This window comes from Microcaecilia unicolor, chromosome 5, assembly GCF_901765095.1.
Source record: "Microcaecilia unicolor chromosome 5, aMicUni1.1, whole genome shotgun sequence".
Classification (NCBI taxonomy): domain Eukaryota; kingdom Metazoa; phylum Chordata; class Amphibia; order Gymnophiona; family Siphonopidae; genus Microcaecilia; species Microcaecilia unicolor.
In genome coordinates this window covers 229,829,376-229,844,025 of record NC_044035.1, presented here as the reverse complement: position 1 = coordinate 229,844,025, position 14,650 = coordinate 229,829,376, and the positions used below count along the sequence as shown (strand labels likewise).

The 14,650-nt window shown below is 43.6% G+C and overlaps 1 protein-coding gene across 1 annotated transcript in view; it reads right to left on the bottom strand.

The window, feature by feature from the left end:
* CCDC181 (coiled-coil domain containing 181) overlaps nucleotides 1–11,802 on the bottom strand; it is a 301,144-nt gene extending 289,342 nt beyond the window's left edge. Inside the window, exon 1 of the mRNA XM_030203843.1 lies at nucleotides 11,727–11,802. The gene's annotated coding sequence lies outside the window, so the exon portion shown is untranslated. The remainder of the gene's footprint in view (nucleotides 1–11,726) is intronic.
* Between the last annotated feature and the right edge of the window lie 2,848 nt (nucleotides 11,803–14,650).

The window sequence follows — 14,650 nt, the reverse complement described above, 5'->3', positions numbered from 1 at the left end:
CACATGCCTTGCATCCCCCCCTTTCAGCCCCAGACCCATTCTCCCACCTGCCACAGGCATGGACCCATTTTCCCTCCTGCCACCTTGTCAGACCCCAGTTCCAGCTTCAGACCCCTTCTCCCATCTGAGCACTCCCCTCCCCCCTCTGAGCACCCCCACCCTCCCCAATCCCCTTCTCCCCTCCTTGATGCTCTCCCACCCTCCCTAATCCCCTTTAAGCACCCCTCTGAGCTCCCCCACCCCCCCTAACCCCCTTTAAGCACCCCTCTGAGCTCCCCCACCCTTCCCCAATCCCCTTCTCCCCTCCTTGATGCTCTCCCACCCTCCCTAATCTCCTTAAGCACCCCTCTGAGCGCCCCCACCCTCCCCAATCCCCTTCTCCCCTCCTTGATGCTCTCCCACCCTCCCTAATCCCCTTTAAGCACCCCTCTGAGCGCCCTCACACTCCCCAATCCCCTTCTCCCCTCCTTGATGCTCTCCCACCCTCCCTAATCCCCTTTAAGCACCCCTCTGAGCGCCCCACCCCTCCCCAATCCCCTTCTCCCCTCTGAGTCCCCCCCCCCACAGCTGTTTTTTTTTCGAAGCGCCGGAGAGTGGCAGGTAGCGCGCCTCGCGTCTGCCCTGCTAGTAAAGAAGATCTCGCTGACATCGTCGTCCTTCCCACACTGAATCCCGCCCGCCCTCGCGGTAATAGGAAGTTGCCTCAGAGGGGGGCGGGACTCAATGTGGGAAGGGCGACGACGTCAGCAAGATCTTCTTTACTAGCAGGGCAGACGCGAGGCGCGCTGCCTGCCACTCTCCGGCGCGTCGAAAAAAAAGTTTTAAAGGCGGAGTAGCGGGAGCGGAGCACCCCCCCACCCGATGACACCCGGGGCAGACCGCCCCCACCGCCCCGCCCTTGCTACGCCACTGCTTGGAGGTGCCCCAAGGCTGATAAACTGGAATGGGTAATATGAGAGTGTGTCTGGGTGAAGAAAGTTGAAGAGATGTGAAAGTGGCTGGATGACCAGCGCATGGAGGGAGTAGAAAAGAGATAGAAGCGAAGTGAATACTGGATAGGGGAACAGCACTGAGAGGGTGTGAGTTTCTACCAAAGTAGCAATCACCTCAGGGGCAGCTATCAGGGGACTGCCTGAATAAACATGTGGATAAAGGTTAGCTGGTTGATGTTGTGTATCTAGATTTTCAGAAGGCATTTGACAAAGTTCCTCATGAGAGACTCCTGAGAAAATTAAAAAGCCATGGGATAAGAGTCAATGTTCTGATGTGGATTAGGAACTGGTTGATGGATAGAAAAAGAGAATAGGGTTAAATGGCCAATTCTCTCAGTGGAGGAGGGTGAATAGTGGAGTGCCCTGGGGATCTGTACTGGGACTGGTTCTATTTAAAATATTTATCAATGATTTGGAAATAGGAACAAAGAGTGAGGTGATTAAATCTGCAGATGACTCAGAACTATTCAAAGTTGTTAAAACGCATGTGGATTGTGAAAAATTGCAGGAAGATCTTAGGAAGTTGGAAGACTGGGCATCCAAATGGCAGATGAGATTTAAGTGATGCACATTGTTGGGAAGAATAATCCAAATCATAGTTATTTGATGCTAGGTTCCACCCTAGGAGTCAGCACTCAAGAAAAAGATCTAGGTGTCATTGAGGGCATAATCGAATGGCGCTGGCCAAATAGATGGCCAGCCATCTATTTGGCTGGCGCCACAAAGAGCAGTCCCAAACCGTATTATCGAAAAAGATGGCCGGCCATCTTTCGTTTCGACAATACGGATCAGGCCGACCAAATGTCAGAGATGGCCGGGTTTGAGATGGCCGGCATCGGTTTTCGCCGATAATGGAAACTAATGCCGGCGATCTCAAACCCGGCCAAATCCAAGGCATTTGGTCGTGGGAGGAGCCAGAATTTGTAGTGCACTGGTCCCCCTCACATGCCAGGACACCAACCGGGCACCCTAGGGGGCACTGCAGTGGACTTCAAAAATAGCTCCCAGGTTGCATAGCTCCCTTACCTTGGGTGCTGAGCCCCCCAAATCCCCCCCAAAACCTACTCCCCACAACTGTACACCACTACCATAGCACTTAGGGATGAAGGGGGGCACTTACATGACCTGTTCCTTGCCAAATCCAAAGGTCACTACTCCATCCTCATCCTCCTCGACCTATCCGCCGCTTTTGACACTGTCAATCACAACTTACTTCTTACCACACTGTCCTCATTTGGGTTCCAGGGCTCTGTCCTCTCCTGGTTCTTCTCTTATCTCTCCCACCATACCTTCAGAGTACATTCTCATGGTTCTTCCTCCACCCCCATCCCGCTCTCTGTTGGAGTTCCTCAGGGATCTGTCCTTGGACCCCTTCTTTTCTCAATCTACACCTCTTCCCTGGGCTCTCTAGTCTCATCTCATGGTTTCCAATATCATCTTTATTTATTTATTTTATTGCATTTGTATCCCACATTTTCCCACCTATTTGCGGGCTCAGTGTGGCTTACAATACATTATGAAAAATGGAAATACAATTTGTTACAATTCAGGTTATGGATTACATTATGAGGGTAAGCAAGATAAGGTCAAAATCGTAAGGACTAAATTGATTGAAAAGAAGAATGAGACATTGGAAGGAGAGAACGGGATATTGAGGGGTGCTGTGTGAAGCCTATGGTATGCATTTTTCTGAGAGTAAATGTATGAGTGTGGTGAGGTTAAGGGTTTGAATTCATAAGTGGATGTGTTGATGTATTACTGAGCAGTACGTGTGAGCTTTATGTGTTTCTTCTTTCTTTCCATAAATTTTTTCAAAAAGATGTGTCTTCAATGACTTACGGAAATTGGTTTGTTCATGTATCGTTTTCAGGTTATGTGGCAGTTTGTTCCAGAACTGCGTGCTCATGTAAGAAAAGGTTGATGCATGCAGCGTCTTGTATTTCAGGCCCTTGCAGTTAGGGAAGTGGAGATTGAGGAAAGTTCGGGATGATCTTTTTGCATTTCTAGGTGGTAAGTCAATTAACTCCGACATGTAAGCTGGGGCTTCGCCATGGATGATTTTGTGGACCAGTGTGCATACTTTAAAAGTAATGCGTTCTTTGAGTGGGAGCCAGTGTAGCTTCTCTCGTAAGGGTTTTGCACTTTCATATTTTGGTATTCCGAAGATGAGTCTGGCTGCTGTATTTTGGGCTGTTTGAAGTTTCTTCTGGATTTGCTCTTTGCAGCCTGCGTACAGTGAGTTGCAGTAATCCAGATGGCTGAGTGCTAGTGATTGTACTAGGCTACGGAAGACAGATCTAGGGAAGAATGGTCTAATTCTTTTCAGTTTCCACATGCAGTGAAACATCTTTTTGGTTGTGTTGTTTGCATGGGTTTCAAGTGTTAGGTGGCGGTCGATAGTAACTCCAAGGATTTTTAGCGTTTCTGAGATTGGAAGATTCAGGTTAGGCGTGTTTATGGTGGTAAATTCATTCGTGTTGTATTGGGAGGTGAGTACCAGGCATTGAGTTTTTTCTGCATTTAGTTTCAAATGAAATGCATCAGCCCAGGTGTTCATGATACGTAGACTTTGGTTGATTTCCTTGGTGATTTCTTTGATGTCTTTTTTGAAAGGGATGTATATTGTTACATCATCGGCGTAGATGTAAGGGTTGAAGTTGTGGTTGGATAGGAGTTTTGCCAAAGGGGTCATCATTAGGTTGAAGATAGTCGGTGAGAGGGGTGATCCTTGTGGTACTCCACATTCAGGTGTCCATGCGGCAGACGTGGCTGAGTTTGATGTGACTTGGTATGAGCGTTGGGTTAGGAACCCCTTGAACCAATTTAGGACGTTTCCTCCCATGCCAAAGTATTCGAGTATGTGTACTAGGATTCCGTGGTCTACCATGTCGAAGGCACTGGACATGTCAAATTGTAGGAGGAGTATGTTGTTGTCGGTTGCAATCAGTTGTTTGAATTTAGACATGAGGGTGATTAATACTGTTTCTGTGCTGTGATTTGATCGGAATCCTGATTGGGCATCGTGCAGTATTGAATGTTTGTTTAAATAGTTAGTGAGTTGTTTAGTTACCACTCCTTCGGTTATTTTGGTTATTAGTGGTATGGATGCTACTGGTCTGTAGTTGGTTATTTCCCTTGCGCTTTTCTTTGTGTCTTTGGGTATAGGGGTGAGTAAAATTTTTCCTTTCTCTTTAGGGAAAAGTCCGTTTTGTAGCATGAAGTTTATGTGGTTTGTTAGGTCTATTATGAACTGTTCAGGAGCTGATTTCATGAGGTTATTAGGGCATGTATCTAGTTTGCAGTGGGATTTGGCGTATCTTCTAAGTGTTTCAGAGATGAGGTTTTCTGATAGTAGTTCGAATTCAGTCCAAGTTCTGTCTGCTGGGTAAATTCCGTCTTCTGGGTCTAGACAATCTAAGAGTGTGGCGTATTCAATAGGGCTGACAGGTATTTGGAGTCTTAATTGTATAATTTTCTCCTTGAAGTATTTCGCAAGGTTGTCAGCTTCAGGTGTATCTTTGCTGTTGTTTGTGACTGGTGTGGTGTCTAACAGTTTGTTCACGAGGTAGAAGAGTTTGTGTGTGTCTTTGTAGTTTGGTCCTATTATTGTCTTGTAGTGTAGTCTTTTAGTCTGTTTTATTGTATATTTGTATTTCCTCCGCAGTAGTTTCCAAGCATTTCGAGTTTCTTCATCTCTTTTTTTGTTCCATGCACGTTCTAGTTTCCTGACTTGTGTTTTAAGCTTTTTCAGCTCTTCGGTGAACCATGGGTTTGACTTTTTTCTGTGTGTTGTTCTGGTTTGGATTGGGGCAATTTTGTTTAGTGTTGTTGTGCATAAGTCGTCCCATTCTTGGAGGAATTGTATGGTGTCAGCATTGGTTGACCATTCGTTCTTGTAGATCTGTTGCCAGAATGTTATGGGGTCTATTTTTCCTCTCGTGGTGTATGTTGTTCGCTCATGTTTGTTGACTGTGTTTATGTGCATTTTATGCCATTTGAGAGAGACATTTGCTTTATGGTGGTCCGACCATAATGTAGGTGTCCATCTTGTGTTGGTCAGTGTGATAGCTGAACCCGGGTCGAATTTGTGTGTTATGATGTCCAGTGTATGTCCTTTTTCGTGTGTTGGTTGCGTGTAGGGTGCATGTAAATCCCAGAGTTTTAGGAATTCTTTGCATTCTCGTGTGCTTGTTGAGGTGTCATCTTCAAGGTGTAAGTTGATGTCTCCTATTATAAGGATATTTGTGGCGGATACACATGTGTTCGAGATGAAGTCCATGAGTTGTGTTTGGGAGTCTTGCCATTTTCCTGGTGGTCTGTAGAATAGGATTGTATTGAGGTGTCCTGTTAGGTTTGGGTGATGGATTCTTGTCGATGCAATTTCAAGTTGTGGTAAAGTAGATTCACCTGTGGTTGTGATGGTGAATTCTGGTTTGTAAATTATGGCTATTCCGCCCCCTCTTTTTCCACTTCTTGTCCAGTGGGTGATTTTGTATTCTGGCGGGCATGCTTCAAGGATGGCTGGGTCTGTGGGGCTGTGGAACCAGGTTTCTGTAATAAACAGAAGGTCTAAATTATCTGTGGTGATCCAGTCTAGTATATCTACTGCATTTCTTACTGCTGATCTTGCATTGATGTATCCCAGTTGGATTAAGCGATATGGTTCTTTGGGGGGGTTCGCTGTGTTTATTTTTATTAGTTGCCTGTTTTTTTGGTAGTTGGGTTTGTCATTGTTGTTGTTTTCCTCTGTTTGTTGGTGGTGTCCATTCTCAAAGAATTTTTCTTTTGGTTGGTTATTATGGCTTTGGTTTGGCGAGTTGTTGGTAGGTTGTTTGAATGGTTGGTGTGTCATGGGTAGGTTGTTATGGATGCTCTTTGTGGTGGGCATAGTGTGTATGAGATTGTTGTGTGGTTTGTGATTTATGGTATTGTTGTTATTTGGATTGAGGGTTGTGTTTGTGTGTGAGAGTAGGGTGAGACAGTGAATGGTTAGGAGTGTTTTGCTGATATTCATAACTATGTTTGGGCCCTGTCTCAAATGTTCAGTTGGTTAGCATTCAGGTAATTAGCGCATAGTATACAGCATAGTATAGACTTTTAAAACCATGTTTTGAAACCAAGTTGAAGGCAGTGCATGTAAATAGCGTCTTATAATTACAACAAGCAGTGCAGAGTATAAGCTTTTGGGTCAATCTGAAAACAGTTAGACCTTATTATGTGGAGCAGTTGATACAGAGTATGAACTTTTAGATCGAACTAATAGCAAGTAAGTAAATGAGCCTTCTATCTAAAGCAAGCAGACATTTAAATGCATTTACATGATTTTTTTTTTTTTTTTTTAGATGACCATAGTGTTATTAGGTCATTAATTAGCAATTAAAAGCATTATAGTTATTGCTTCAATGTGGCACACATTTAAAAGGCATTTAAGTTACAATTGTATTTTAATTTTTAAAAGCTTTATGCAAACAGGGTTGACTTCTGTATTTCAGAACGTCATTGCAACTGATGAGTATATAGTAAGGAGAAAGAAAAAACCAAACAAAACATAATGCAAAGCACAAAGCCAAGTGTGAGCTTATCTGGAATGTTTATCCGCTTGTTCCGGGCGATCAGATGCTCCTCTCCTGGTTACTCGGTGTTTCATCGTCGCAGATCGTGCACGGTGTCTGCTTGAGTGTCGGAGGGTTGTGATCGGCCTTTAAAGGGTAGTGATTACCAGGGGTAGGTCGGCGGGGCGTCTCATTTGCTTCCCTGTCCTCCCCCACGTGTGGGGACTGTTCTCCCTGCGTTACACGGTCCTTCCCGGCCGCCCGTGGAAGCGACATGGGAGGTGGTCGGTTTACCTCTCTGTCTCCACGAGGTAGACACCCAGCTTTATCTCTCCACACCAGACATCACTGCAGAAACCCAGGCCAAAGTATCGGCCTGCTTATCCGACATTGCTGCCTGGATGTCCAACCGCCACTTGAAACTGAACATGGCCAAGACTGAGCTTATTGTCTTCCCTCCCAAGCCCACTTCTCCTCTCCCTCCACTCTCTATCTCAGTTGATAACACCCTCATCGTCTCCGTCTCATCTGCCCGCAAAATTCGCCCTTTCCTCTCTGAGCACGCCACCCGAACTCTCATCCACTCTTTCATCACCTCTCGCCTTGACTACTGCAACCTACTCCTCACTGGCCTCCCACTTTGCCATCTATCCCCCCTTCAGTCCATTTAGAACTCTGCTGCACGTCTTATCTTCCGCCTGGACCGATATACTCATATCACCCCTCTCCTCAAATCACTTCACTGGCTTCTGATCAGGTACCACATACAGTTTAAGCTTCTCCTATTAACCTACAAATGCACTCGTTCTGCAGCCCCTCCCTACCTCTCTATCCTCATCTCCCCTTACGTTCCCACCCGTAGCCTCCGCTCTCAAGACAAATCCCTCCTTTCAGTACCCTTCTCCACCACCGCCAACTCCAGGCTCCGCCCTTTCTGCCTCGCCTCACCCCATGCCTGGAATAATCTCCCTGCGCCCATACGCCAGGCCCCCTCACTGCCCATCTTCAAAGCCTTGCTCAAAGTCCACCTCTTCAATGTCGCCTTCGGCACCTAACCACTATTCAGGAAATCTAGACTGCCCCAACTTGACATTTCGCCCATTAGATTGTAAGCTCCTTGGAGCGGGGACCATCCTTTTTGTTAAACTGTACAGTGCTGCGTAACCCTAGTAGCGCTCTAGAAATGTTAAGTAGTAGTAGTAGTACATGTGGGTACAGTGGGTTTTGGGGGGTTTTGGAGGGCTTAAAATTTACCACCACAAGTGTAACAGGTAGGGGGGATGGGCCTGGGTCCACCTGCCTGAAGTGCACTGCACCCACTAAATACTGCTGTCAGGGAGCTGGGTATGACATTTGAGGCTGACACAGAGGCTGGCAAAAAATATATATTTTTTTTTTGGGTGGGAGGGGGTTGGTGACCACTGGGGGAGTAAGGGGAGGTCATCCTTGATTCCCTCCGGTGGTCATTTGGTCAGTTAGGGCACCTTTTTAAAGCTTGGTCCTGAAAAAAAAGGGACCAAGTGAAGCCGGCGAAATGCTCGTCAGGGCCGGCTTTCTTTTTTCCATGATCGGGCGAAGCCGGCCATCTCGTGAGCACACCTACGTCCCGCCCCGTCCTGCCTTCGCTACCCTACTGACACGCCCCGTTGAAGTTTGGCCAGCTCTGCGACGGAAAGCAGTTGGCGCTGGCCAAAATCGGCTTTCGATTATACCGATTTGGCCGGGTTCAGGAGATTGCCTGCCAACTCCCAATTTGTGTCGGAAGATGGCCGGCGATCTCCTTCGAAAATAAGCTGGATTGTGGACAATACGCTAAAATCTTCTGCCCAGTGTGTGGAGGTGGCCAAAAAAGCAAACAGAGTGTTAGGAATTATTAGGAAAGGGATAGTATTGCCTTTAAGGTTTGCACCTTGATTCATAGGATTATTTATGGAGAAGTTCCTGGATACATGTTAAATCTAATAGATCTACCACCCAGAAACAGTTCCTGCTTTTCCCGATCCTTCCTAAATTTACATTATCCAGATTGCAACAGCCTTAAATACAAATCTACCTACGCATCCAGCTCCTCCTTCATAGGCACACAGCTATGGAATGCACTACCCAAAATCTTAAGATCAATTCAGAACCATCTAAATTTCAGGAAATTACTGAAGACTACCCTGTTCAAGAAGACTTACCTTCCAGACTCAACCTAACTTACTTCTTCTTTGTTACAGCAAAATTCATGGACTCTATTATCTTTAATTATCTCTGTTGTTTTATACATTGCATATTCGATTACTATCTTATTATTACATTGTTTAATTGTATTTTACTAACTGTAGCCTGCACTACGGTATTGTGTAAGCCACATTGAGCCTACAACTAGTGGGAAAATATGTGTTAAATAAATAAATAAATAAAATAAGACAAAGAATATTATAGTGCCTCTGTATTGCTCCATGGTGCAACCACACCTTGAGTATTGTGTGTAATTCTGGTTACCGTATCTTAAAAAAGATATAGCAGAATTAGAAAAGGTTCAAAGAAGGGCAACCAAAATGATTAAAGGGGTGGAACTCCTGTCAAATGAATAAAGGCTTAAGAGGTTAGGATTCAGCTTTGAAAAGAGACAGCTGAAGGAGGAATATGATAAAGAACTACAAAATACAGAGTAGTACAGAATGGGTAAACGCAAATTGATTTTTTACTCTTTCAAAAAGTACAAAGAGTAGGGGGACACTCAAGGAAGTCACTTGGCACTACTTTTAAAATGAACAGGAGGAAATATTTTTCACTCAACGAATAGTTAAGCTCTGGAACTTGTTGCCAGAGGATGTGGTGTCAGTGGTTAGTGTATCTGGGTTTAAATATGGTTTGGACAAGTTCCTGGAGGAAAAGTTCATAGTCTGCTATTGAGTTAGACATGGGGAAAGCCACTGCTTGTCCCTGGTATCAGTAGCATGAATCTTGCTACTATATGGGATTCTATCAAATACCTCTGTGACCTGAACTGGACACTGTTGAAAGCAGGATAGTGGGCCAGATGGACCACTGGTCTGACCCAGTATGGCTGTTCTTATGTTCTTGTGCTGACAACACATCTGAAGGAAGGCTATGGCTTCTGCCAGCAATGTACAGTGGTGTGTTAAGGGCCTGATTTACTAAGATTTACCATAAACAATGGGAGTACAGCCTTGGTAAATCAGGTTCTAAAACAGTTATGGCAGACCAAGAAATTTAGTAAGGACAACAGGCAGAGAAAGAGTGAAGAAAAATCAGCTGTTGGCTCCTAAGGGGCCCAATATTCAAAAGGACTTATCCATATAGGGGAAATTCTCAAAAGGTCACCTAAAGTTGGGCACCAGGATGAGCTAAGAACAAATTTTATATTGGCAATTGTGCATGTAATTATTGTGATAGAATACTAACATAAGCCCTAAGTTATGTGCCTAACTTTAGGAGCAAGAACTTACTCTAGCTCAAAGGCAGGTATAAATGCTCATGACTGTTGTCAGTTAGGCGGGTAACTGATAGTATTCTATAACCCAAGTGCGCAAGTACTAGGCATGCTCCTGACCCACCTATGGACCCAAGTGCGCAAGTACTAGGCATGTTCCTGACCCACCTATGTCCCTTCAAGGTCCACACCCCCTTGTAATTGTATGCTATGGCTTTTGCAAGCACAAATTGCAAAATCCCGACTAAAGATAGTTATGCCAACAAATCAAGCCAATTAGCTGCAAATTATCAAGCTACTTGTGTAACTGACACTATTCTATAACTTGTGTGTGCAACTTTGCATGCAGAGAGTAAAATTGTGCACGCAAGTTTATAGAATTAGAGGGATGATATATAGTGAGGGGACAGATATTAGCCCTCTCCTCAAGTCACTTCACTGACTTCCTATCCGTTTCCGCATACAGTTCAAACTCCTCTTATTGACCTATAAGTGCATTCACTCTGCAGCTCCTCAGTACCTCTCCACTCTCATCTCTCCCTACATTCCTCCCCGGGAACTCCGTTCACTGGGTAAATCTCTCTTATCTGCACCGTTCTCCTCTACTGCTAACTCCAGACTCTGTTCCTTTTATCTTGCTGCACCTTATGCCTGGAATAGACTTCCTGAGCCGGTACGTCAAGCTCCATCTCTGGCCGTCTTCAAATCTAAGCTAAAAGCTCACCTTTTTGATTCTGCTTTTAAATCCTAACTCTTGTTCACTTGTTGAGAACCCTTATTTTATCACCCTCACTTTAATATTCCCTTATATCTTGTTTGTCTGTCCTAATTAGATTGTAAGCTTTGTCAAGCAGGGACTGTCTCTTCATGTTCAAGTGTACAGCGCTGCGTACGTCTAGTAGCGCTATAGAAATGATAAGCAGAAGTAGTAGTAGTAGTAGAGCAAGGGAGCAGCATTGGTGTGTCATCCAGCTATAAGGAGACAGGCGATATTTAGCAACTATCAGTATACTTAAGCAGTTTAATTTCATACAGTATATATGCAACATCTTCAGCAAGCACTGTTCAAGTAAATTCAATGTCATCGCTACAGATAGTGACACTGAATATGCATGGATTTTTCCAAAGTACAGTCAGCTTTATACAGAAACATTCCAGTTTTTTTCCACACTGTTTAAAAATTAGCTAGTTTCTACATTCAAAGAAAATCTCTAAAGTCGTCTATTTATTTAGCTATACTCCCCAGTTGTCAGTAGAAGTGTACTGAATTTCTATTACCACACTTTATCCGTCCCCACTCCTATGTCTTAGGAGCTGCCCGACACAGAAACTCATTCGGATCGTTTTAGGCACGAAGCAAGGTATTTATTCCCCATCCCCGCCGCCTCCTTTTCTTAAGTCAGGAGATACAATAGAGGACACATGTCAGTATCTCACTCTTAGGCTTCCCACCGTACCATGCCTCATACATTCTGGACCGGACCTAATTCACTAAATGTTTTTGTTTTTCCTAATTCTTTATCTATGGGGGGAGGGGGATCAAGACGATTAGTAACAATGTCCTTGGGGTGCTCGCATCTGAAGAATGGCCAGCCCTCACCTAGTCCATCCTTCTCCAAAGCATTGGGTACGGAGGGGACAATAACGGTACAGCTTGAATTCGGCTGATAAGGGACGTGACAGCCTCTGGAACCGGCCCTCAGCCCTTTCGACTTCACTCTCCCACAACTACAGACTCACCTGCAGAGCCCGGAGCGCCGCTACCCCTCTCCGGATGGCGCAGAGATTCAAGAAGCACAGGATACGAGCACAGCACACTGCTCCCGACTACTCTAAAACATCACTCACTCCCGCTCTGTTCAGGCAAGCCGGCATTTCCATGGCAACATGACGCAGCACAGTAGCTCAGCTGCCAAATCCCGCCGCGCACTTTTTCTCGCGAGATGTGTGTGTGTGAGTTTGCGGCCACCAAAAAAGGAGGTTGAAGAAGACAGGAGATGTTGTGTTCTGTTCGTATCTAGTCTAATACTGAAGCCAGTAGGCGGAGCTTGCCGCCTTTTTATCTCACCCCAAATAATAGCAAACACTATTGAAAAAAGCTAAATATTATTATAAATAAGGGACTGCTTATGTGTGGTCTATCTGTAAAAAAAAAAAGTCTAAACCTGGTCCAGCTGGATAGGCAGTAAAGGTGGAGGCCAAAAGATTTTTTTTTTACTTATTTTACACCTTTTTATTTGAAAGCTTCCCGTATGTTGATATAAATATCGTCAAATAAACATTGAATATCACTCAAACAGTTTAAAAAATTGTTTTAGCTGGTAGAAACATCAGTTATAAACTCTGTATTTTGTGTTCATTTTTCTACACTGTTCTATACAAATGCAGATGGCCAAATTTCAGTGAGGATGTCCTGTTTCTGAGGTTCATCTTAAATGTAGTCCACATTGAGAAGCCTTGTGTTATGAAGTTGGAACAGACTGCAATTAAATGGAAGTAAAATTAAACTCTCTTTTCATTGGGGCACATGGAATCACATCCTCACTTCATCTGTTATCTAGATGTTTATTTACATTTTAGATACACAAATGGATTATTCTGTTTTTGGGCATGTTTCAGGGACAAGTAGTTTTATAAGTCAAAATAAAAATAATTTGTTTCATGCAGATCTCTTTTGTTTAAACATACCAAAATGGGCTATAAGACCCTAATGCAGTCCATTGGTTTTCTTGTATTTTGTTCTTGTGATGACTTATACCGTACCAAAACTGAAAACTCTTATCTCTTCTATTTCATCGATAATAAAAGGAGCTCATTGTGAACACTACCCACCTTAAAAGGTTGTTTTCTGGCTGTACATGAAGAATTGTGATATTGAATAGCTAAGTGTATTTTTGTGTCCCTAGTCATGCATCCAAAGGTTATATAATCCTTTCAAGATAGCCAGTTAATCGTTTAACTTATTAGTGAAAAATAACCACAGAGGCATGGTATGGTCACATTTTCAATATGGTAATACTAAGGCCCAGCTAAGGAACAGGTTCACTGGACCAAACTTGCTTTCCTTGTGCCATCACCATCCAGCTGGATAGGCAGTGTCTTAAAAGGTGGAGAATAAAGGATTTATTTATTTATTTAACATTTTGTCTCATGTTATCCCAAGCAAACTCAATTTCAATGTGGCTTGCATTTGAAAACACAGTGAGAGAGAATAATAGAATTCAGTTATATCATGGATATATCTGAAACATTTAACAAAGATGAGATTACTATATATACCCAGTTGGGCATTTAAAAGTTTGTCCTTTAATGTTGTTGCGTGTTCAGAAATCATAGCCATAAGTATAGACAGTTATTCAAATATTATCACACTAGTAAAAAAAAGGCCCATTTCTGGAGCCAATTAAACGGGCGCTAGCAAGGCTTTCCTGTGCACCCCCCCCCCCCCCACCCGTCGTCGATATGGGTTAATTGCTCCGCCTCCGCCCTCAACGTCATAACGTTTGACGTGAGGGTGGGGCCCCGAGGCTGTGATTTTCTTGGCTTCAGAGCTTCGAACTTACGAACCTTGGCTTCAGTGATGTCATCCGACAATAGAACGTTGAGGGTGAGTTTTATATATATAGATGTATACACCAGAACAGGCATCCATACACACACATTACAAAAGTAAACAACAACTTCTACAGAGTACATCCAAAATTTAATTTTTATTTTCTCATTTCCATCTTCCAAAATTCCAGACAGCAGATGTACAGATCAGCAGTACCCAAAGCAGTCCAAAACAAGTAAGTAAAAAAAAAACAAAAACAAATAGCAACACAGTTTATACCTAATTGTTTAACCACCCTTAGGATTCACTTTTGGACATAATTAACTTTGTATGAACTTGGCTGCTAATAGTGTGCTGAAATGGACAATGTTGGTACATTTAGACTGCCTCTGGACAGAACTTCTACATGAAGGAAGCCCCTGCCTCATTATTCAATACATATCTGTGAAATGGAAGTAATAAAAAAAAAAGCAAGTGCATTTTTATAATATACCACTGCATTCCACAATACAAAAAGGAGCAAGTTCCCACATGCCATCTTTTTCTTTTGATGTAGGCACAGGAAAAAAAGATGTTAAATGCTCCCAGTTTCAACCTAATTAATGTGTTTCTAAATTGTATATATAAATAGTAAGTCTGATTGTTAAGTACCTGATTCTCATAACATGATGTCTGTTTTGGTGGCCCTTTACTAGGTGAAAACACCTCTGCATGAATACAGGGAGGCCCTTTAGCCAGCCCCTCCAAATGACATGATTTAAAATGTAGAACAAATTAGTACTCTAACCGATTAAACCAGCACTTCCTCTGTGTACATCCGTATGCTGCACAAGCCAGCATACTTGAAAATATAAGTGAGATTAAATAAAAATGCTACCAAAAAGAACAACAACGAGGATGTAGCAGCTCATAGGTTTGCTTGATTTGTTTTGAGTGTACTAGATGATGGGGAAGAGGAAATATAGACTAACCTAAGTGACTTCAACTTTTTGACATCATCCCATCTCCTGTTTTCTTCAAACTCCTTGGCAGCCACAGCCAGTGCAGCAGTGAAACGAGAGTGAGCACATGGACCATGGCAGAGTATGGAGGTAGCTAGTGTGCTTGCACG